This window comes from Podarcis melisellensis (assembly GCF_964234715.1).
Source record: "Podarcis melisellensis genome assembly, chromosome: 12".
Lineage (NCBI taxonomy): Eukaryota > Metazoa > Chordata > Lepidosauria > Squamata > Lacertidae > Podarcis > Podarcis melisellensis.
The window spans coordinates 4955168-4978223 of record NC_138544.1 but is presented as its reverse complement, the minus strand read 5'-3'; the positions used below and the strand labels follow the sequence as shown (position 1 = coordinate 4978223).

The window sequence follows — 23056 nt, the reverse complement described above, 5'->3', positions numbered from 1 at the left end:
TCCCTTTCCCTCTTCCCCACTGGAGGCGTGGCTTTCCCCACCACACGAAGAGGGACTGTTTCGCAAGACTTTTGGAGGATTCCTGTATCCCAACGGCCCCTCTACCTCCTTTCCCTGTTCCAATGGCAGTTCCTTGACAGTGTTGCCTCTCTGTTTTTGGATCATATTTGCCCCCCCCCCCACTGTGCATACATAAGAGGGTAAGCTATTAGGGTCATTCCACGTCAAATGACCTGAATTTAATACAGTCGTACCTCGTTTTGAGTCCACCCCGTTTAGGGTCCATTTCATTGAACGTCTGCAGCAAACCCTGAAGTACCAGAATGGGTTACTTCCAGGTTTGCCGCATGCACAGAAGCGATAAATCGCACTTTGCGCATGCGCAGAGTGGCGCTTTGTCGAGCGTCCCTTTCGTCGAGCATCTGGGGCTCCGGACTGTACTTGACCGTGCTCTCACGACTCAGATTTTCTTCAAAAACATTTTCTGTGTAGACACCCATGAGATAACCTCAAATTCATTTTCAAATATTTTTTGGTCCAAAATTGGGCGCAGGCGAAATTTTCACAAATTTTGATTTTCGCACGATTTAGGTTAATGCAATTTCTGTGTCAGTTTAGGAAAAAAACCTCCTGATTCACTTATTTTTCAACCAATTGGGCTTATTTGAGTATCAAAATAAAGCTAATATTGGTCTCTTTCAAAATAAGGTATAAGTATGGTATTGAGTGCTACAGAAAAGGGTCACTGACCATTACAAGTGAATTTTAGTCATTTTGTACCTTGGTAGGTTCGATAAGCCATAGCATGCAAACCACAACTAACAATATGTATCACACTTTTTTTTTAAGGTGGGCTAACCATGAACTTGTTATGCTTTAAAAATAAGAAGGGTAATAAAATATTTTTTTTTAAGTTTTATTAATTATTTAATAAAAACAAAATACGTCTCGGATCCCTTGTTTTTTCTAAACTCACACACAAAAATTAATTAATTTTAAAAATTAATTTGAGTTTATTTCATAGTATCTACACATAAAAAAATTTGAAGAAAATCTGAGTCGTGAGAGCACCAGGTGATTTGGCATGGAATGATAAAGCCTAGAAACAGCTAAAAACATTGGAAAGAAGCAATTTTTTAAAAAAACAACAACAGTTAAACAGTTATGTGTGTGTGAGAGAGACAGAAAGATCTACTAAAACATACAATAAAAATATCACAGCACCAGAAATAAAACGTAGTACGTGTATGAAATTTGTTGTCATAATATACCATAATGCCCACTAGATTAAATTATATTTAAAACAACAACAACAACCCAATGATGACAGTCATGAAGGAAATATATAGCAAAACAGATAACTGGAACCTTATTTTCAGAGGAAGCATTTCTCTGAGTACTAGCTGCTGCAGATAAACATCTGGGGAAGACCATCACCTTCATTCATTCATTTATATGTTAATTATCACATTTCTTCCCCTAAATGGGGCCCAGAGCAGAAAACATCAAAAAGTCAAAATGACGCATTAAAAAACCAACATTTCAAAACAATATGAAAGCCACTTATAAAAACATTTGAGAACATTCAGAAAATGTAGAAACATTGTGTCCCTTTTCTGAGCGTGTACCAAAATTTAGCTGGAAACAGTTGCAAATAAGATGATGGATTAAATGTCAGGGACAGTGAGGGGCAACAGAAGAATGAAATTAAATGCAACAGGAGGGGAATTAGGGACCCATATCATGAGATGACTTGCACCTTGTGGTTGTGGGGCGGAGAAGGATCCAACCAGTTAGAGGCCTCTGGAACATCAGGTGTTAATCTGAATCGAGATCTTCTCCACTGGGTTTAAAATTTGTTTCTTATTTTTTCCCAGTTAATCCTGGGCACATAGTGCTGCATCTCAAGGTTGCCTTCCGGCAAAGTGGCAGAGCAGCCAGGGCAGACAGAGGTTTTTGCAGAGTAGTCAGTTTTGAGCATGTAAATAAGAGCAGAAGATCATGTAACAAATAGCTCAGATATTACACCATTTAGTATTTTATGATTTGGGGTGCATATTGTATATATGTATTCAGATGCTTAAGAGATAAACAATTTTACGACCTTCCATAGACATCTGAAGTCAGCCTTGTATCGAGATGATGTTTGATGTTTTGTTATGTTTTTGTGTATTCTGTTGGAAGGCGCCCAGAGAGGCTGGGGCAAACCCAGTCAAATGGGTGGGGTACAAAAATGTCATTATCATTATTATCATCATCATCACTTCCTCTTCCTCTCTCTTTCACACACATCATATATATATTATGTGATCTACATAGACCAGGCATAAGCAAACTCCAGCCCTCCAGATGTTTGGGATTACATCTGTGTGGTGTAGTGGTTAAGAGGGGTAGTCTCGTAATCTGGTGAACTGGGTTTGCTTCCCCGCTCCTCCACCTGCAGCTGCTGGGTGACCTTGGGCCAGTCACACTTCTCTGAAGTCTCTCAGCCCCACTCACCTCACAGAGTGTTTGTTGTGGGGGAAGAAGGGAAAGGAGAATGTGAGCCGCTTTGAGACTCCTTCGGGTGCTGATAAAGCGGGATATCAAATCCAAACTCTTCTTCTTCTTCTTGTACAATTCCCATCATCCCTGACCACTGGTCTTGTTAACTAGGGATGATGGGAACTGTAGTCCCAAACATCTGGAGGGCCAGAGTTTGCCTATGCCTAACATAGAGAGACAAACAAATCCACACGTACACACCCGCCCTTTTGTGTTCCTAAAATACATTTTGCTGACATAATTGGAAGGGGAAAGTATCCCACAGATAAAATGAAGCTTCTGTTAAGTGAATGTTCTGCACAGCACTCTAAAGTACTTTTTGAGTGATTAAACTCCAGTTTCTGCTCATGACTTGATGGATTGTGTGATGCACCGAATGCTACAGGTTGTGAAACAGTAGGAAAGGGAGGCAGCTAATGTGTTGGACAAACTCCCTTACAAACGGCACGCATGGTGTGCCCTCACCTGTTGGCTCAGAGGCTCGCCTTTACCTTGCGCAGATTTTAAACTTTAATGTCAACAGACCTCTCTTATCATAGTTGCAAATGGTTTTCACTTTAATGTTTAAAATAATGTCTCCCTCTCATACCATTAAGCTGCACCAAGGAACCTGTCATTCATAAATCATAGATGAAAAGGACACACTAATGCACAAATTTTGCTTGTTTAAAATTTGAGAGTGCATGTAAAGTAGGGAACTGGAGATTAAAAAAATAATGCAAGGACAGGGTCCGGGTAAAAGCAGATATAACAAAGTGGAGGAAGAGGCTTTTTAGTGTAGGTGGATGATGAAATCTTAATGAAGACACAGACATTATAAAAGTGTATCGCTTGGCTCCAGGGTATTCTAGCTTATGGTTACTGTGGATATAGTATTATAAATAAACATAAGCTGATACACATTTTTTATTGCAAATTCATTCTGCCTTACTAATTTGGATATCATGGCTACCTTATGTGCGCCAGTTTGGCTGAAGGCAATGTGAAGATTCAACTCCAAGCCCTGCTGTGGTGCAGGCTCCATTCATTTCAATGGGGCTTGCATGGGTCAGCCATAGGACTATCACAGAAGGGTAGATGGCATGCCTTCTAGCCCTCTCTTTATGGTTCCAGGGGTCCATCAGGTTAATTCTGGAACACCAGATGGAGTAAATCATGGATTCATGGGAATATCTAAGTTAGAACTTATCATATATGCAGAAATGACATTTTACCCTTAGGTTGATGTTGTTGTTGTTTAGTCGTTTAGTCGTGTCCGACTCTTCGTGACCCCCTGGACCACAGCACGCCAGGCACTCCTGTCTTCCACTGCCTCCCACAGTTTGGTCAAACTCATGCTGGTAGCTTCGAGAACACTGTCCAACCATCTCGTCCTCTGTCATCCCCTTCTCCTTGTGCCCTCCATCTTTCCCAACATCAGGGTCTTTTCCAGGGAGTCTTCTCTTCTCATGAGGTGGCCAAAGTACTGGAGCCTCAGCTTCAGGATCTGCCCTTCCAGTGAGCACTCAGGGCTGCCAAGTCATAGGATGCCACAGGAATAATCTTGCAGGGCCAGTTTCCTTCAGAAAAGAGAATAGTAGAGACTTGGGAGGTTTGTTTTGTTTTGTACATTAATTTCTAAATGTACAAGTTGAGTGGTGGGGAAGAGGCAGGCCTTTAGACTGACTGACGGCCGTGATCTTGAACACACACACACACACACACACACACACTATCTCGTTATCCCTTCTGAAGCAGAACTCTGGGTTCACCCTCCACCCTCACAGAGAAGTGTGTCCTGCATTCCTAATTGTCCTTGATTTCTCTTTAACTACTATACATTGTTAGAAGCCAAGCTGCAAAAGAGAAGATCATGAAGTTTGGACATGAAGGAAAGTGATGTTGCAGCTTCTATAAAATATCTGGATATTTAAAAAGCCAGCACCAGACCCTTCATAAATGACTCTCAAAATTTCATCCTGCACTCTGTACAGAGGAGCAGTTCCTGAAGGCTTATTCAAGCAAGCCAGAGCCATGGCAGGTGGGCTGCTGCTGTTCTGAGCATGCTCTGACACAGTCGGACAATTCAAGACCTTTCTGCACTTCTATTTCATCACTCAATTCCTGGTTTTCTTGAGGAGAAGGGAGGGTGATAACCAGTCCTCTCCTTGCTGCCTTGTGGATTAATTAGATATCTATTCTACATAATGCCAGATTTGAGCCTGTAAAGTATGAGAGGTTATTATTATTAGGGTGTGATACATTTATTTGTTCTTCAGAAGCCATGGGCAAACAGTGTCAAGCATTGAAAGATTATCACACCATAAAACTTAAATTTCCCAAACTTTGAATGTTTCTCAGTTTGTTTCCCCATCTGTGGATCCTACAGCCAATAACAATCAATTGTCTTCCCTTATCATTAGTGAAATGTCCCTGGGCTGAAATGAGACCTTGCTTTCCTCTGAAACTGTTAGATCTTTAAATTTCCTTTTTTAAAAAAGAAGAAGCAGGTTATTTTAAGCATCATTTCATGGCTAAACATGTGCATTAAACAGCAAAAGAACTGGGAGCTAGAAGATGGCCATTAGAATCTTCAGACCAATATTTATTCATATATCATAACACTACAGAGAGAGGGTTTCTTTAATCTTGAATTGCTTAGAGGTCCAATTGGCCTTTTAAAAAACAGCAAAAAAAGCCACAATATTTTAAGCATAGTTGGATAATTTGATTGCAAGAAAATATCTAAAAATTGCATTAATTCATTTATGTATTGGGCTTTTTTAGGGGAAGGGGGTGACAGAGTTGAAGTGCCAACTTCAATTGCTTACTGATCTAAAGTCCAGAGCCCCTTTTCCCTCAAAAGGGCATTCTCTCTTTTAACTAAAGTGATGCAGTCCCTATTCATTTGTATTCCCCATCTAGTTACATGAAATAGCTTTCAGAGCCTACAGAAAACAGTGTTTCGGTTATGTATTTTAATGAGCACCAATGTCAGTAATAATCAAAATGATGTTTCACTTAGAGGAATAGTTTATTCCCAGGTACTTCTACATGGTACTAACATAACCAAAACAAGGATGACACAGTAAGAAGAAGGACTATGCTCAATAGTAATTTCACTTTGGAGCCATAACTGCAAATAATATAATCCCTACATTACTATATATCACATAACTGAAGGACAGGTATGGCAAAGTTTTAGTAAAATCAATGGCTACCAACAATCTGATACAGAAGTATGCTTTGCCCCATTAAAATCAATGGGCTTAAGCACATATAACAGGCACATACAATATGTATATGATGAGGATAATTGGAAACAATATGATGTTTATAAGGCATCAAAGTAAGGCCTCAAAACCCTTATTTGTTTAGGTGATTGTAATTTATTTTATTTGCTTATTTCAACAATTTAGATATGGCTTCATCATAGTCATCTCTAAGTGGTATACAGGTGATCTGATGCAGTAAGACCAGCAATGAGTAGAAAAAATAAAATCTGAGTTTAATTGAGAAGCCTGCTAGGAGGCTGCCTGACTTCAACTGCAAGGGGGTTCCACAGAGCTGGACCCACAATACTGCGATACTGATGTCCCAGCTCACATAGTTGGCTTTGAGCTGCTTTACACGTATACGTCCATTCCTTTATTACTGTAATGGCAAGTGGTGATTTGAATATATGACTCTGCGCAAGCAATGATCAGTTTACTCACATCCAGTTGACACATCACAGCAACGCAGAAAGTGGCCGGAAAAGGGGGTAGAACCGGGTGGGGGCATAACATGGTGGAAATGGCACTCTGCCATCACCCACAATGACTTGGAACGCAACCCCTGTGCCAATCAGGGGTTGCCTATACTGTATTTATCAATTATAAAGGTATTTATAGGCTGTATTTATAGGCATAGCCTGTCCAAATCAACTTGCATGTCCTAAAAACACAACAGAAATCAAAACGAGCCCTCACAGATCAAACACCAGTTTCCTCCGTTTTTCAGGAGAGGGACATCACATTCTGTGATGGGTCATGGGTTATACTTACCTGAGGTTTATCAAAAGCATGTGTTACATTGCCAAGAGATGTTATCCTTGCTTTCTCTGTGCATCCTTTTTGTAGAGACTGTAAAGGTAAAGGACCCCTGACAGTTAAGTCCAGTCGCGAACGACTCTGGGGCTGCGGTGCTCATCTCGCTTTACTGGCCAAGGGAGCCAACATTTGTCTGCAGAGAGTTTTTCTGGGCCATGTGGCCAGCATGACTAAGCCACTTCTGGCGAAACCAGAGCAGCGCACGGAAATACCGTTTACCTTCTACTTGCACTTTGATGTGCTTTCGAACTGCTAGGTTGGCAGGAATTGGGACTGAGCAACGGGAGCTCACCCCGTCGTGGGGATTCGAACCACCGACCTTCCGACTGGCAAGCCCTAGGCTCTGTGGTTTAGACCACAGCGCCACCTGATACTGCATTCCGAAACCCACAAATGAGCACCATTTGTATGTCTTGCAGACTTGGCGAAGAACAAGTTAGCATTTCTGAGGCAGTTGCCCATTTCTTTTGTGCATAACCACTTTCATTCATTAAAAAAATCTACCTAGAATCCTTATGTGAAACAATGTGATATTAACCTGTGAACCAGCTTCATATACATACCACGTTAGGTTTCTGGGCCTAACGAAGATACAAGTTTGTACAAATCTGGCTGGAGCCATGGAGAGGATTTCCCTTTCCTAAGGAGGTCTGTTTTGCATTTTAAGAACAGGCAAGAGTTTCCAACAGATAAATTAATAACAAGTAATTCCTCTGAATATTTGTTACCATAAAATCAATAGGACTCGAGGAGGGAGGGTTACAAAAGTTCTCAGTGCATTTCTTAGGGACACTTTGAAACAAAAACGGAAAAAAATTCTGCGGCTTGTATACTTTGAAATGCCAAAAGGAGTCTTGAGTGCCTCCCTGTATGCATATAATAGTCTTTTCAAAGCGATGGTGCATTAATTTAACTGGAGGCTCCCAAATGAAGTGCATGAATTGTAAATAGTTTAGCACTGGGAGAAAGCCAGGAGCAAGTGTTGCCACTGGGTAATAGTCTCCTGCGGCCACATCAACGCGGACGTAAAGCAGAGATATTTATAGAGTCATTTTCAGAGGAGGAGACGGCGACATGTAAAGGCTTGTGTGCTCTCTGGTTCAGGTGGAAGCTACTGTTGTCCTGCTATCCATTACAACTGCAGTGTTCTTCCTTTCACACACCCCTTTGTTGCTGTAACATCGTAGTGGAGTAATACGTTGGGATCAAAACATGCAGAGGATTTTTCCACTAAGGTATTCCAGTGGCATTACAGATCACAAGAGTGAACTTGAGTGGCGGGTGCAGGACACGAGAAGGGAAAGTATTGTCAGATTTTACATGCAGTTTCTTTTCTCTCTCTCTCACTCCACGCCGTCATCCAAACTGCTCACGTTCTTTCCCCTGCCATTGCATGTTGCAAATTTCTGTATCTCTGAGCTGCTCTCACTAGAAAGTTAAGCATGTCTGAGCTCCATTGGAATTTTATTTATTTCTTTTAAAAATTATATGCCACTTTTCTGAGGCTCCAGGAGACTCCATGATAGACATCTCAGTCCCTGGTAATCCAAATTCAGTCTGGGGTCTAAAAAGGGCAAAGGTTCATTTCAGGGGCCTGTGCTAGCCCAGTGAATACAAATCTATCATCTATCTATCTATCTATCTATCTATCTATCTATCTATCATCTATCTATCTATCATCTATCTATCTATCTATCTATCTATCTATCTATCTATCATCTATCATCTACCAATCTATCTATATCATCTATCTATCTATCATCTATCTATCTATCTATCTCTATCTATCTATCTATCTATCTATCTATCTATCTATCTATCTATCTATCTATCATCTATCTATCTATCATCTATCTATCTATCTATCTATCTATCATCTATCTATCTATCTATCTATCTATCTATCTATCTATCATCTATCTATCATCCATCTATATCTATCTATCAATCATCTATCTAATCTATCTGTTGAATAGTGGGCGACACAGCGATTTCTCCAAAGCAGCTCTTTATTTGTAAGCTGGACAGAGCTGAACTGAGGAGTTCAGTCAGCCTGCTTATATAGAGCTCCACTAGAATGCAACAGTAACCATTTTCTGTAACTAGCCAATCACTGAATGTCACTTTCGATCCTTCATTTGCATACAAACTATCCAATCACTGAACGTCACTTTCGATCCTTCATTTGCATAACTATCTACAGTATCCCCCTGCTGGCCCAGGGTGAGAACTTCAGTACATAACACTATCTATCTATCTGCTGCTTTTATGGCACTTTAGGATTACATATTTCAAAAAGTAAAATTCCTGAGACCCGCAAAATTGTTGAGCTTTTTATAGGGAACCGCCAAAATTGGGGAGGAAACCCAAATTGTTGAGCTTTTCGGGGGAGGCTGCACTGGGTGGGCTGTGCAGAGGAGAGGGAGCACAACTTTTTTGCCCACAACTTTCTCTCCTCCCAGTTATGCTGGCCTCCGCTGCTTTTATTGTGTTTGCAGTAGATCTGGGTTGCCAGATTTGCACTTGAGCCTTTCTGATCCAGCTTGGGGCTGTTGCAGAGCTAAAGAAATGGAGAATCATGTGATAAAGTCATCCCACAACCCCATAGCTAGGTTGTGCCTGTGCAGTAGTCCTAGCTACACACACACACACACCACACCCCCAACATTTTGCTGATCGGATGTGTTGCTCTCTGTGTGTTTTGTTTAGATTCAGGTCTAATGCTGTCATTCCTTTTCCCCTGTGAGGACTGGAAATTGTAGTTCTGTATGGGGAGATTGTAACTTTTTTTAAAAAAAAAATGAAATCTCAGCACCCTCAGTAAGCTACAGTTCCTACAAATTGATCCTGTCAGGGAAGCCTTAGCAGCAAAACCAGCATAAAGCTTAAGACAGACAGATAGAAATACTGTGTTGTCCTGACAAAATTATACCCATTGCAGTGGCTAAAGTGTCATCAAAATATTCTGAATTCATTCAGCAAAACCTGAGCCCTTGTCTGCTGTTTACCAAAATGATCCATTACTGTCGCTGACAGCGCCATTGTGTGTGACGCTGCATTAAAGCTTTAAAATGTTTTGTTCACAAAATTTATTGTTTTGAAAAATGTTTGGGTGTGTTCATTTCACATCTTTTTATCCTGGAAATATAAGCAACAGTTCTCAAAACTTTGTGATTAATTTTAATGCACATCTTCTCTTTTACCTGTTTTCATTTTTAAAAATTGCACAGTACATCTGAAAACAGTTAATCTAGAGAGACCGAGATATCTATCATTTTTAATGCAATCACATCCTCATGTATGTTGCTATTTTAGATTTTCTGAGCAGTCTTTTTCATATACATGTAGATGTGTATGTATATTGAACATTTGACATGAACTAATTTGAGTTTCCTATGTTTGTGAGCTACCTCATGAGGGAAAAGTTGCATTAAATAAATAATAGAGATAAAAATTTATAGTTCCATATATTTCAGAGCTAATGCAGCCAACGTACAATGGAACAGTAACATGAAGACACACTACGCTGTAATTTGATTGATTTGTTTTGACAGCAGCCAAATAATTGAGAGTGAAAGGTGTCAGCACAGATGAAATATTGTAGAAGCCACATTCTGAAGGCAAACCCCAGCAGCAATTGCAACTGGAGTTTTATTTCCTTTGATATCATACTGTTACTCACTTCCAGTTTATTATAAAACCATGAGAGGTAGGCAACTTTTCAAATGAAAGAAGCGCTTGCATGGAGAAGATAGAAATGGAAGTTTGTGTCAGGTACTTGAACAATGGAATAGATACTGACATTGGGTTATGTGATGGATGTAACGTGGAAGGCAAAATTATCTTAATCTTTCCCCCTGGTTTTCTCTCTTTTTTTAAATCCTTTTTTACAGGCTACTGCTTATCTGGCATCTTACCTCTAGTTTGGAGGGTAAGTGACTCCCTCCGGAGCAACCATCAGTGTCATTCTGTGGATTGCTTAGCGGGGGTTTGCTGCAAGAGCAGGATTGCCATTACCCACCCCAGCAGTAAGGCTCTTCTTTAGTTCACCTCTTCCTCACGGCAGCGCAGCTCACAATGGGATGCATTCATGTCTTCAGTACAGCAGTCGAATGCAGGAGCCGGGCTGGGGAAAGCGAGGGGCAACCTCTAACCTCGGAGGGCTCTAGATAAGAGACACAGCCAAGTGGCCAAGTCATCCATGGTAGCTGGAAGTAAGGGGATCTGGAAATTGTAGCTGTGGAGCTTAGAAGATGCATAAATGTTCCACTGTGCGCTGTTGTTTAGAAACGCTGTTGACTCAGACCTGCTTTTGTATGTTTGTGTGTTAGCACTGCGGGTACGTAGAATATGCCACGTTGAAAAAACAGAGCAAATTGCCCGCATTCACATGTACTCACAGACATGGTAACAAAAAGGGGAAATGGTAGAGTAAAAAACAGCTCAGGTGAATTGGATTAAAGTTTCCATCTAGCCCAGCCTTCACCAACCCGGTGCCCCCCAGATGTTTGGAAAGTCCAGGTCCCATCAGCCCCAACCAACATGACCAGAGCGGATGAGAGCAGTATTCTAGACGTCTGGAGGGCACAAAGTGGGTGAAGGCTGATCTAGTTCTGTTTCCAACTGGGGCAGGGCAACAATCTGGAAGCTTATAAGCAGGGCGTGAATGTAACAAGCATCCCATAATGCTTGTTCTTCATCATATGGTGTTAGAGACACCCTATCACTGAACACAATGATTCCATTTTACTATCATTGCTAGAAGCCGTTGATAGACCTCTCCTCAGGATATTTGTTTATTTTTTCTTTATTTCTTTATTTTAATTTTTTTAAAAACCCGAACTTTGGAAGATGCTTCTAGTGCAAGATCTCACATCTCACTCCCACTGACTGTGTTTCCTTTTCCTTTTCCATGAAGTAAGGCCTCTGCTGAGCTGCATTAGATACAAGGAGGAGCTGCCCCCTTTAGACAGTAAACTACCAAGTCATAACCTCACGGAGAAGACTAGAGCCCGGCATAGGTAAAGGTAAAGGGAACCCTGACCGTTAGGTCCAGTCGTGACCGACTCTGGGGTTGTGGCGCTCATCTCGCTTTATTGGCCAAGGGAGCCAGCGTACAGCTTCCGGGTCATGTGGCCAGCATGACTAAGCCGCTTCTGGCGAACCAGAGCAGCGCACGGAAATGCTGTTTACCTTCCCGCTGGAGTGGTACCTATTTATCTACTTGCACTTTGATGTGCTTTCGAACTGCTAGGTTGGCAGGAGCTGGGACCGAGCAATGGGAGCTCACACCATTGCGGGGATTCGAACCGCCGACCTCCTGATCGGCAAGCCCAAGAGGCTCTGTGGCTTAGACCTCAGTGCCACCCGTGTCCCACATGCAAAACCCAAATTAGTCCAAGTGGCTTCAGATGTTCCACCAATGCCATGGGACTCACACAGCGAAAAGGAAAGAGAATCCCATTCTAGGCTTGCCATATTGAATTCTACAACTCAGCTGCTTTTCCCTGGGCAGGCAAAGAGCTCTTCAGCAATTTCCCATATAGTTTCATCAGGGAGGACAGTGGATTAAAGGGTCTTGGGGAGCCTTTGCCCACATCCCCTCTTGTACGAGAGTGTGTCGGTGGGTGGAGACAAGGCTACCTCTCCTCTAACTCTTCCACAGTCCAGATCTGAATTCTGATGAAAACCTGTTGCCAGCCACGGCTGCAAAGCCATTTCAAAGGGCACTTGACTGCTCTTTAAACGAATGGTAATTTATTGCTATTCTTGTGAGCATCTTAGTCTTGGCATTCTTTTTGCTTGCCTTGGGTTCCTAATCAGGAACTGGAATGCATGCGATTGTCAACCACAAATGTTCAGACATCATAACTCAGCCTTCCCCACCATATGACAGGCTTAAAAATAACAGGGGCTTGTTTTTATGTACCTTCTGATTCCAGGCCTTTAGGGTGCACTGCAGTCATGCTGTAAATCTTTTCTCTGACACCACACAGGCTAAAAATATACTTTTTAATAAGTGGAAGCAGAGTATGTCATGATTTTATCAGATGGGGCTACTAAAACACTTAAGACTTTAAGTCTTGACATAAAACCACAGAAGTTGGCAAGCATGCATGTGTCTCTTTTGGTTATGTGTCAGCGTGCCATGTGGTCAATAATGAGGGCGAGGTTAGCAAAAGAGACTGGCAGGAAGGAGAACTACCCCCAGACAGCAGCTGAGATCAACCTAAAGTAAGAGAGTCCAGCAAAATAAATGTCAGCCAACTACAGACAGCTATCAGAAGGGCATTCATGCGCTAGTTTGCGACACACAGACTGGTAGATATGACTCGTTCCAAGCTTGTCCTAAAGGAGCCAAATGGCCCATTAGCACAAAACATGAGTGGCCAAGCCCTATGAGGAAGACATTGTAGTAAAGCATATTCCATAATAATATATTCTGCACAATTTAATGATATGACGAACCTTTCCTTGAGGGTTAACCACAATCAGACCTAAAGATTTGGCCAATAATCTTCGAGAACCTGGATACAGCCCAGCAAGGTCTCCTGGACGTTCCTTCCTTCAATTTCAGTGGTCAGTGCTGACACACCGCATTATCGCAAACAGACCCACTTAACATAGGAGTACTTTCAATTGTCATGAGCATTCAGCTTATGAAAAGTGACATCTTCTCCATCAGCCCCCGCAAGCTAAAATTCCTACTTCAGAATGTTTCGAGAAGTTGGGGCTGCGGTCAGTTTGAATTCTATTGCCGACAAATGGTATACACATGGAGTGGTGAAGCACAGCAGATAAATGGATTTCAGATACTGTATGGAGAGGCAACTCTATGGCGGAAAAGGCATAATCTTGTGCATTCTTACTCAGATGTAAATCCCACTTTGTTCAATGGGGCTTACTCCCAGATACAGGAGCTTGCGATTGCAGCTTAAGAAACAGAGGACATCAGAGCCATGTGGAAATAGTCCATTGGTGGGAGATGGGAAGGGGAGGAGATACTGCATAGGGCAGAGAAATGATGAGAATGAATGGAGCTAAACTGCAAATGTCTGATATAGAAGGATTCGATTCTGCGTTGCATTTTAAACTATAGCATTTTGCAGATTTTGATTTGTTCATTTGAACCATAATGTGTTTATGAGAAGTTACGGTCATAGATCATTATCTTACAATATCACCTTGACTATCTAATGACGGGAAGCAAGCTATAATAAGTGATATGAGAAAATTATTCGTGATAATAATCCATATTTCACTATTCAAGCAATCAAATGGTAGGTGCAAGACTCACATGGGAAAGTACAATGTGCTGGCAGTGAATGATTCATATACATCTATGCTTAGGCATAGATAGCAGACAATTATAATAAAAATACAATAGATATGGCTGTGGAATTTTGATATAGTTCAATCAGTCAGTTTCTAGTCCGTGGGTTCACCCATAAGTCTGTCCTGTCTTGTTTCTCTGTTAGCCTGCAATCTTTGTTTTTGAAAAAAAATATGCACAGAAATGCATTTTCTCTCAAAATATGCATCTCCAAAATACGCGTTTTCTCTCAAAGTACACATTTTTTAACATTTTGAACTTTTCTTTAAAAACCCAAGAACTGCACCACAACGTTTGGAAGCACAAAAGCCAGCAGATAACAAAACTGCAATCTGTACCTTAGTCTGGGGGGAACACAGGTCAGGCTGGCTCATATCAGAATTCAGAACGCTCAGATTCCTCAAGCATCCCTAGTTGTATTGAGCTGTGATAACTAACAGCCATAGACAGGCTTATCCTCCATAAATTTGTGGAATCTTTCAAAAAGCCATCAAAAATAGTGGCCCCCACATTTTGTAGTATTCAGTTCCATAAATAAGTGGATTCCTTATATGATTTAGTGTATTTTTATTGAATTCATTTTATCATTATTATTATTTCACATCTGTCCTGAACCTTTAAGATAGAATAGGTCAGAAGTCTTTTTCACCACATTTCTAAGCATATATATTCAGATGGAAATCTCAGGTAAATGTGCAGGTAAATGCACAGATTAAATTACTCCCTGGCTTTAAGGCATGGTATACTGGATTCTTGATTGTAGATCTTTGTGCATGTGCGTGGGGGTATGCATGGTATTCAAGCATGTCTTTGACTAAGTGGCACCATCACTTTCTAACAGCATTGGGGGTTCATCTGACATACTCGGCAGTAGGTGTAGGGCTATTCTGTCCCTTGAGTTAGCAGGTAAAGGGTAAAGGGACCCCTGACCATTAGGTCCAGTCACAGACGACTCTGGGGTTGCGGCGCTCATCTCACTTTATTGGCCGAGGGAGCCGGCGTACAGCTTCCAGGTCAAGTGGCCAGCATGACTAAGCCGCTTTGGCGAACCAGAGCAGTGCACAGAAACAGCGTTTACCTTCCCGCCAGAGCGGTACCTATTCATCTACTTGCACTTTGATGTGCTTTCAAACTGGCAGGAGCAGGGACCGAGCAACGGGAGCTCACCCCGCCACGGGGATTTGAACCACCGACCTTCTGATTGGCAAGTCCTAGGCTCTGTGGTTTAACCCACAGCGCCACCCATGTCCCGTGAGTTAGCAGAGGTTAGGGTTATTTATACATACACTCCACATTTCTAATCATCATCATCATCATCATCATCATCATAATCCCCCGTCCATCTGGCTAGGTTTCCCCAGCCACTCTGGGCGGCTCCCAGCAGAATTAAAAGCACAAACAAATTAAAAGCACAAAGAGTTGCTTCCTGCAACTCTTGCCTAGAGCAGGGGATTTCTGCATACCCCTTTTAAAATGAGGGAAGAAGCCCTTTGTTTTAGCAGTGCCTTGCAAGGTGTTTGAAGATTGAAATTTTAACTTCAGGACTTCAAAGTACTGCATTTCTCCGTGTATAAGTCTATATCCCCCCCCCCCAGTTTTTTAAATTTAAAATTGGTGGTCGTCTTATACATGGAATGTTGCAATTATTTATTTCTTAATTTTGGGCTCAAAAAATAGGGGTCGTCTTATACATGGGGGCATCTTATACACGGAAAAAATATGGTACCTTGCACATGATGTCATTCCAATGCCATGTGATTGACAGGCTGGCAAACCCTCCCACCTGCCAAATTTGGCCTGCATGGCCAATCATAAATCAGCAGGCTAACACGATCAATTTCTTGTTCCCTGCATGACCCAGTAGCGAAGCCCTTTTGTATCTTCCCCGCTTTCTTCGTCGTGCACTGCTCAGTGCACAGGGATTTCTGCTGCTGCTCCTCTTCTCCATCTATCGTTTATTTATTTCTCTATTACAATTTTTATCCTGCTTATTTCTCCAAAAAGTCTTAGGCTGCATTCGGACAGCACTTTATTCTGTTTCCCTGATGTTTCTTTTACCTGAATGCTACAGGTTATGTGATCGTTCACATGATATAAAAGCCATTTCTGGAAATCTACCAGAATCTGGCAGAGGTTTAGTGCTTATTTCCGTGTGTGTGTGTGTGTGTGTGTGTGTGTGTGTGTGTGTACTAAATTTAACCCAGAAAATCGTGTGAGTTTTGTGCTGTAATTATCCCCTGGTTTTCATGGATGTGACTAAATTTTCAGTGCTGTTTTGTCATACAGCTCCTCCCCATTATTTTTGTGGGTGGATCACAGGGCAACAGAAGCACATATGTGCATAAAAGCTTGGGTGCATGTTGACACCTGCTGCTGTGTCACACCATGTCACGGCACAGCATGGTGGTATATTTGTCGAAAGCCACCGTTCCATAGTTCAACAGGAAATGCAGTGCAAAAGGAATGTTAGAAACTGGGACAAACGTTCTGGCATCCTAACCAGGAAAACTTAAAGCAATAATCCACACGTTTGAATGCACCCTCAGGGTGGCTAACAAATAGTAATAAAAGCAGAATATATAGCCAGGGGAGAGTAAGGGGAAAGCTTACATAACGGGACAGCTGAACATGCCTGATGGCACGTCTAAAGAAACAGCTGGATCAGGCCTTATGAGAAGGCAATACAGTCCGAGAATACACCAGGGGCTGCTTATTTTGAGTTTCTTTCAGTCAAGTTGTGGCATAATCTGAGAATTAGAGTTAGATATGCTACTAATTATCTTATAGCAAGTACATAATTATATAAGAAATTGTGTTTCTCAAAACAACTGCATTTAATGCCAGGGAGTGAAGGAAACCCAGACCATTGAAGTCTTGTGTTTTTAATGTAAAATTAATTCCTTTGGATATATATATATATATATATATATATATATATATATATATATATTTACCGAAAAAAGCCACAACATTTTTCTAATGTGCATTAAGAACGTTGGAGAGTTCACTGAAGCATATGCCTTGAGCTTTCAGGAACAATCTGTAGTCAGGCATTTTAAATGAAAATTGATTTGTGATTTACATGGTCAGTGGAAAGAAAATTAACTTATGGAAGGTTGTAATGAAATATTAGACAAGTAAAAAAGTAGATGGTGATCTAGTGGAACTAAAAGTCCCATCTGGAAGAATTCGGTGACATTTTTACATTTATCTGTGTTCTGCATGAGTTGTAATGTTAGTGGTAATTTTATGGGACTGAACTGAAATGAAAAGGGTGTTATCACAGATTGCCTACAATATAGGATTGTGTTCAGTGGAGAGTCCTGTATCCTTTTCCCCATTTTCTTATAATATGAGTCATTGCACATTTTTTTTCAAGCTACTGTTGTTGAATTCATTCAGCCCTGTACTTGAGGTTATTAAAGAAGAACATCAAATGCTTGCAAATACAATCTAACAATACGTTTAAAAGAAACACTCCACTTTCCATTTACTGCTACTGCATGGAATTTAGGGAGCGTTGGGGGGAAAGCATCTCCAGAAGATGCAACAAACGTCAGAGCTGTTAGCCTGAAGCATTTGCCTGGCAGGGTCTATCCATGGAGCAGGCCACATGGAACGTGGTCCGTCCTCCAACATGGTCCCCTGATTTCTTTCTGTGGGTGGAGGGCAAATGGGCTCCCCTGTCACAAACGACACTTCATGAGCTCCTCCTGCCTTCAAGGATGGCACCAGTCGTTCCTATAAGGAGAGCCAGCCCCGTGGGTATGAGTATTTTTAAATATATCATGCTTTTCTTTCCTTCATGCCATTGGCTGATGGGACAAGCAGTAGGAGACTTGGGGCATTAAAATTTCAGTGGCGCCCTGTGCAACACCCAAAATTCAAACCTCCATCACTGCTGCTGTTTGTCATTGTTATGGCGTCCCCTCGGCTCCCAGTGCAGGCAAACCAGTCATGCTTCTCTAAATCTGCCTCTGGTACTAAAAAGCACGCCGTGTGTTGGACACTATATCCTGGCAGTGTTTGCCCAGTACGGAAGGGACTCAAGGCAGATTTATATTAAATAAAATTCAGAAGTGATCCAAACGGTACTGAAAAGACTCAGATCATCCATATTATAGAATAGTAGGAGAATTAGGAGCATCTTAGCTCTCTTCCTCTCATTCCACACATTAGGGCTCAGCTCTTCCTTCCACGCAGCTAAGCTCTGTTCCCACATCACAGCAAGCAATGCATAGCAGTTGCTCGCTGGGCCTCTTAGCAAAACTGACCTTTATCAGTTAACCTTGACCGTAGCCATGGATGTCTGCAGGACTTTGGAGGGGGGGATAAAATATTGAATTTTTTTTTCTCAAAAACGTGAAAAGCAGAATGTCTTTATATTTTTCTAATTTCTCAGGCTATAGAAATGCACTCTTTTAAAGAAATGAAAGCCAATAATCTGGAAGTTATAGCTCATCCAACAGCCTCTCTACTGCCCCCATGGATACTGTAATGGTTATATGGGGTTGCTCGTGTGTAAGTTGCCGCCACTCCTGGCTAGGCAGTCTGGTTAAACCTTTCCTGGCTGGACACCCCTTCACTTCGTGGCTGTTCAGTCGCTAGCAGAATCCGTCAGTGGGCGTTTCTTGAACTTCTTCCAGCAAAGAAGTTCTTTGACGCCAAGTCTACGCCTACTTTCCCTGCGCGGAAGTCTTCTGCGCAGGGTGGGTGTGGGTAGCGGAGGACCTGTGCTCTCCCCGCTGGTCTCCGGCGAAGAGTCCTAGAGCCCCCTCTCCGATTCCCCCATCCGCCCCCTTTATCCCTGGTGTTACGCTGATTTCCTTCCCCAGCTGATGAGTTCCCTCTCTCCCTCCTTGGCCCTTCTCTGGCATCGCTTGGGAGCCCTGCCTCCACTTCTGGCTTCGATGTCAGTTCCCTGACAGATACCCATGACTACAGTCAAAGATGGGGGTTGTGTTTTTGCATGACTATTCCTGGTGGGGGTTCAGCTTTCTCTGTCAGGTCTTGGGGGTGGGTGTATAATCTTGGGGGCTCTCATCTCTTTTTACCCCCACCCACCCCATTCTGGGGTCCCTGGTATCTCCAACTGTTGTATCAAGGAGGGATTGTAGTGGCATCTAGGTAATGGGCAGAAAGCTGAGCAGCCTAGGTCATAGCAATATTATAAGGTGGGACAAGAATAATCCCTCCTCTCATTTTTATATTTCTGAAGCATCAAAAAAGTGTTAGGGACTGAGAATCAAGAAGTGTCCTGCCCTTAGGTTTGTGATTTAACAATTCCTGAGCGCAAATGCTTTCAAACCTTCCCGAGTGGTATTTTATTTCATATACGCTTCTGAAAGAAAATCACAAATCCATTGCACGCTCTCTGTCTCTCAATAAACCTATGTAGCTAATGACGGGGGGTGCGGCCTTGCTAATCACAGGATACTCAAAAGGTCAATATTGGGTATTGGCTTTCCATCCTCCCCATCTGAAACAATATACGACAGTGGATGCATTTGGTAAATGGTGGTAAATGAACCTCTCAGAAGCATTAGAATGGCAGGAAGGGAAAATTTGAGAATAGATGCTAAGTGGATCTTGTGGTTTGTAATTGTAGTCTTGGGAATAATTATCCTAATTAATAGCTGCTATAACCCGGGCCTTTGCCCCTGTGCTTATGTATGAGTTAATGATTACTGTTCTGTCGAGTGTGTTTTTGGTAGAAATGCCGAGTATGTCAGAAGGCTAAAAAGTCCTCAGGGAGAAGATTTAAACTCTAATGATCTTTAGGGTACCCACTTTCTCTGAACCACAAGTACATCACTCTGTGATCAGATAGCATCTTTGTAGACCACCAAATAGTGGATTGCGTTTAGGCGATAGCTGAATGGAAAGATCTATTACATCCGTAAGTTCCTGAGACATGTAATCTCGCCTTGATTGTGTTGGAGAGGAGGGCTTCACTTTAAACACTATGCTAGATAAAATACATTTATTTCGCTGTATCCTTGTGCCACAAATTAAATCTTATTTGTTACTGTGAAAATTAATGATAATCTTAGGTTTCTTCGCCTCATCCTGTTTGATGCCTTATAGTAGGCAGTAAAAACTTTCAAAGAATGGAATGCATATATCTCTGCTTGGTTGCAACCGTTGGTCTGGTCTCCTTGGTCTGGAGATCATTCATAGAGTGAGGTGCATACCTGCTTCTGAATCTATGGATCTTCCCATCTTGGAAGCAGTGTTTCAGTTCCTTCTGACAAGGCAGCCTCCAACTGAAAGTTCTGGAAGATGAGGGAAAGCCCCATGCCCTCTCCCTGACTTCTTATTGCCTCTGTAAAGGAGACAGACTCCTGCAGGCTCTCTGGTGGGCTTCAAATAATGTCATTTTGATTTTTTAAAAAACAAACAAAAGCCCAGAGTGGACAGACTATTTAATTATTCCAACCTTTGCATCTGGTTGCTGTTGTTGTGACTTTCTCGGGGCTGGCCATCCTTCCTTGCCTATTCTCTTCAGGGCCGGTTTCATAAAGTGTTTTCTAATGAAGTGAGCACTCTCTCTCTCTTTATGGGAAGCAAAACAGTTCCTGCCACATTTGCAGATTTGCCTATGGTCTGTGGTGGGCAGTGTAGGGCCTTAGCTCAGAGGCAGAGCGTTTAGTGTGTGTCCAGAAGGTTCCAAGTTCCATCTCCAGATAGGGGTTGGAAAGTTTCCATACCCTGAAATCTTGAAGAGCTTCTACTGCCCATCACTGTTTACAGCACTGATCTTAGACAGACCAGCGGCCTCACTCTGCATTGGACAGCTGACTATGTTCCTAAAGGCCAGACAGCACAATGCTTGCTCCTGCACCAAGGTGAATGAGGGTTGACCAGATGTTACACAGGGGATCCTGACCCTCCAAGAGTCCCTATCTTTCAGGGACAGTCCCGGATTTACAGAAGCCAGCCCGGTTTCTGATTTGATCCCCAAATGTCCCACTTTTCTTTGGGACATCCCTCTTTTCATCAGAGAAGTGTTGGAGGCTGTTGGAGGCTATGGAGTTATGCGGCCCCTAAGCCAAGGAGATAAAGGGACGTGGGTGGCGCTGTGGGTTAAACCACAGAGCCTAGGACTTGCCGATCAGAAGGTTGGCGGTTCAAATCCCTGCGACAGGGTGAGCTCCCGTTGCTCGGTCCCTGCTCCTGCCCACCTAGCAGTTCGAAAGAACGTCAAAGTGCAAGTAGATAAATAGGTACCACTCCAGTGGGGAGGTAAATGGTGTTTCTGTGTGCTGCTCTGGTTCGCCAGAAGCGGCTTAGTCATGCTGGCCACAGGACCCGGAAGCTGTACGCCGGCTCCCTCGGCCAGTAAAGTGAGAGGAGCGCCGCAACCCCAGTCAGCCCTGACTGGACCTAAAGGTCATGTGTCCCTTTACCCTTTAAGCCAAGGAGATGAGTAACCATACAACCTTTAGAAGACACCTGAAGGCAGCCCTGTATAGGGAGGTTTTTAAATGTGTAATGTTTGGTTATGTTTTTATATATGTTGGAAGCTGTCCAGAGTGATTGGCAACCCAGTCAGATGGAAGATGGGTGGGGTATAAATAATAATAACAACAATTTTATTATTATGGAATAGGACGTCCCTGTTTTCATCGGTGAAATGTTGAAGGGTATAGAGGTCCATTGCTGGGATTTGCTTTTTCTTCAGACTAATTAGCAGCCACCATGCCACTGCTGGAGGACTGAGAAAATGGCAGAATGGAGATCAGTGGTACAGCATATGTTTTGCAGGCAAAAAGTCACAGGTTCAGCCTCCAGCATCTCCAGTTAGGCGAGACTCCAGTTCAAAACTCTAGAGAGCTGCTGCCATTCACCATAGACCAAGGGCGCCAAGATGGTGTGCCACACATATGCCTCATCCTTTTCGTGGAAGAATAAAGTATAGTGTACATACATTTGTTTCTACGCATAGATTGCTAGTCTGTAGCAATGGTGTGGAAGTCTCACTGGTTTCAACCCAACATATATTAATATATCAGTTTTGGTCTTCAGTCCTTCAGAAATAATGTAGTAAATCCGATCATAAGCATAAGCAATGAAAAGCAAAATGTATTTTCTAGGGTAATGAAAACCACTTTTTTTTGCTGCATAATTGACCAGTGTTTCAGTAAACACTGAACAAAAGTTAGAAGAGCTTCAAGGATAAATCCTTCATCCATTTGAATTTTCCCATCATGGAAATGTGTGTTTCAGGAACCCTGCCAACCGTGATTCTGTGGGTTTGGAGGAGAATGTTATCTTTTTATGCCACTATCTTTCATTCCTTCATTCCTTCACATTTATGGGCTACTACATCTTGAATGGGACGCGGGTGGCGCTGTGGGTTAAAGCCTCAGCGCCTAGGGCTTGCCGATCAAAAGCTCGGCGGTTCGAATCCCCGCGGCGGGGTGCGCTCCCGTTGCTCGGTCCCAGCGCCTGCCAACCTAGCAGTTCGAAAGCACCTCCGGGTGCAAGTAGATAAATAGGGACCGCTTTCTAGCGGGAAGGTAAACGGCGTTTCCGTGTGCAGCTCTGGCTTGCCAGAGCAGCGATGTCACGCTGGCCACGTGACCCGGAAGTGTCTCCGGACAGCGCTGGCCCCATGCCTCTTGAGTGAGATGGGCGCACAACCCCAGAGTCTGGCAAGACTGGCCCGTACGGGCAGGGGTACCTTTACCTTTACATCTTGAATGCTCAGGGCAGTAATGATAGGTTAAGATACATAACTATAACATAGTCCGCTCCAATTTATGCTAAAACTAGTTAAAGGGTAAATCACAATACATGTATGTACAATGTGTTTGTGGGGCACATGTGTGTGCAATCTGTGCATTAAGGCAGATACTAGATAGCTGTATGTACACAAACTGCATGGCTTCAAACAGTTAAAATGCAGCCTCAGCCAATATGGAAATACAACTGAATTTGAAATTTACTATATGCTGTTTCTGCTTTTCATTTTTTACCATTTCACACCTTGTCCACATCTCGAGCGAGCTTGTAAGTTTCCAGTGCATACATTTCTTGTGATGATATATTGTCCTGGTGGAAAATTTCATTTACTGGCTTTGCCCTTTGCTGAACCTGTTGCTAG

At 42.5% G+C, this 23056-nt stretch overlaps 1 protein-coding gene across 2 annotated transcripts in view; it reads left to right on the top strand.

Moving 5' to 3' along the window:
* The window catches only part of POU6F2 (POU class 6 homeobox 2), a 305380-nt gene that overhangs the window by 161848 nt on the left and 120476 nt on the right, over positions 1-23056 (top strand). The window lies entirely within an intron of this gene.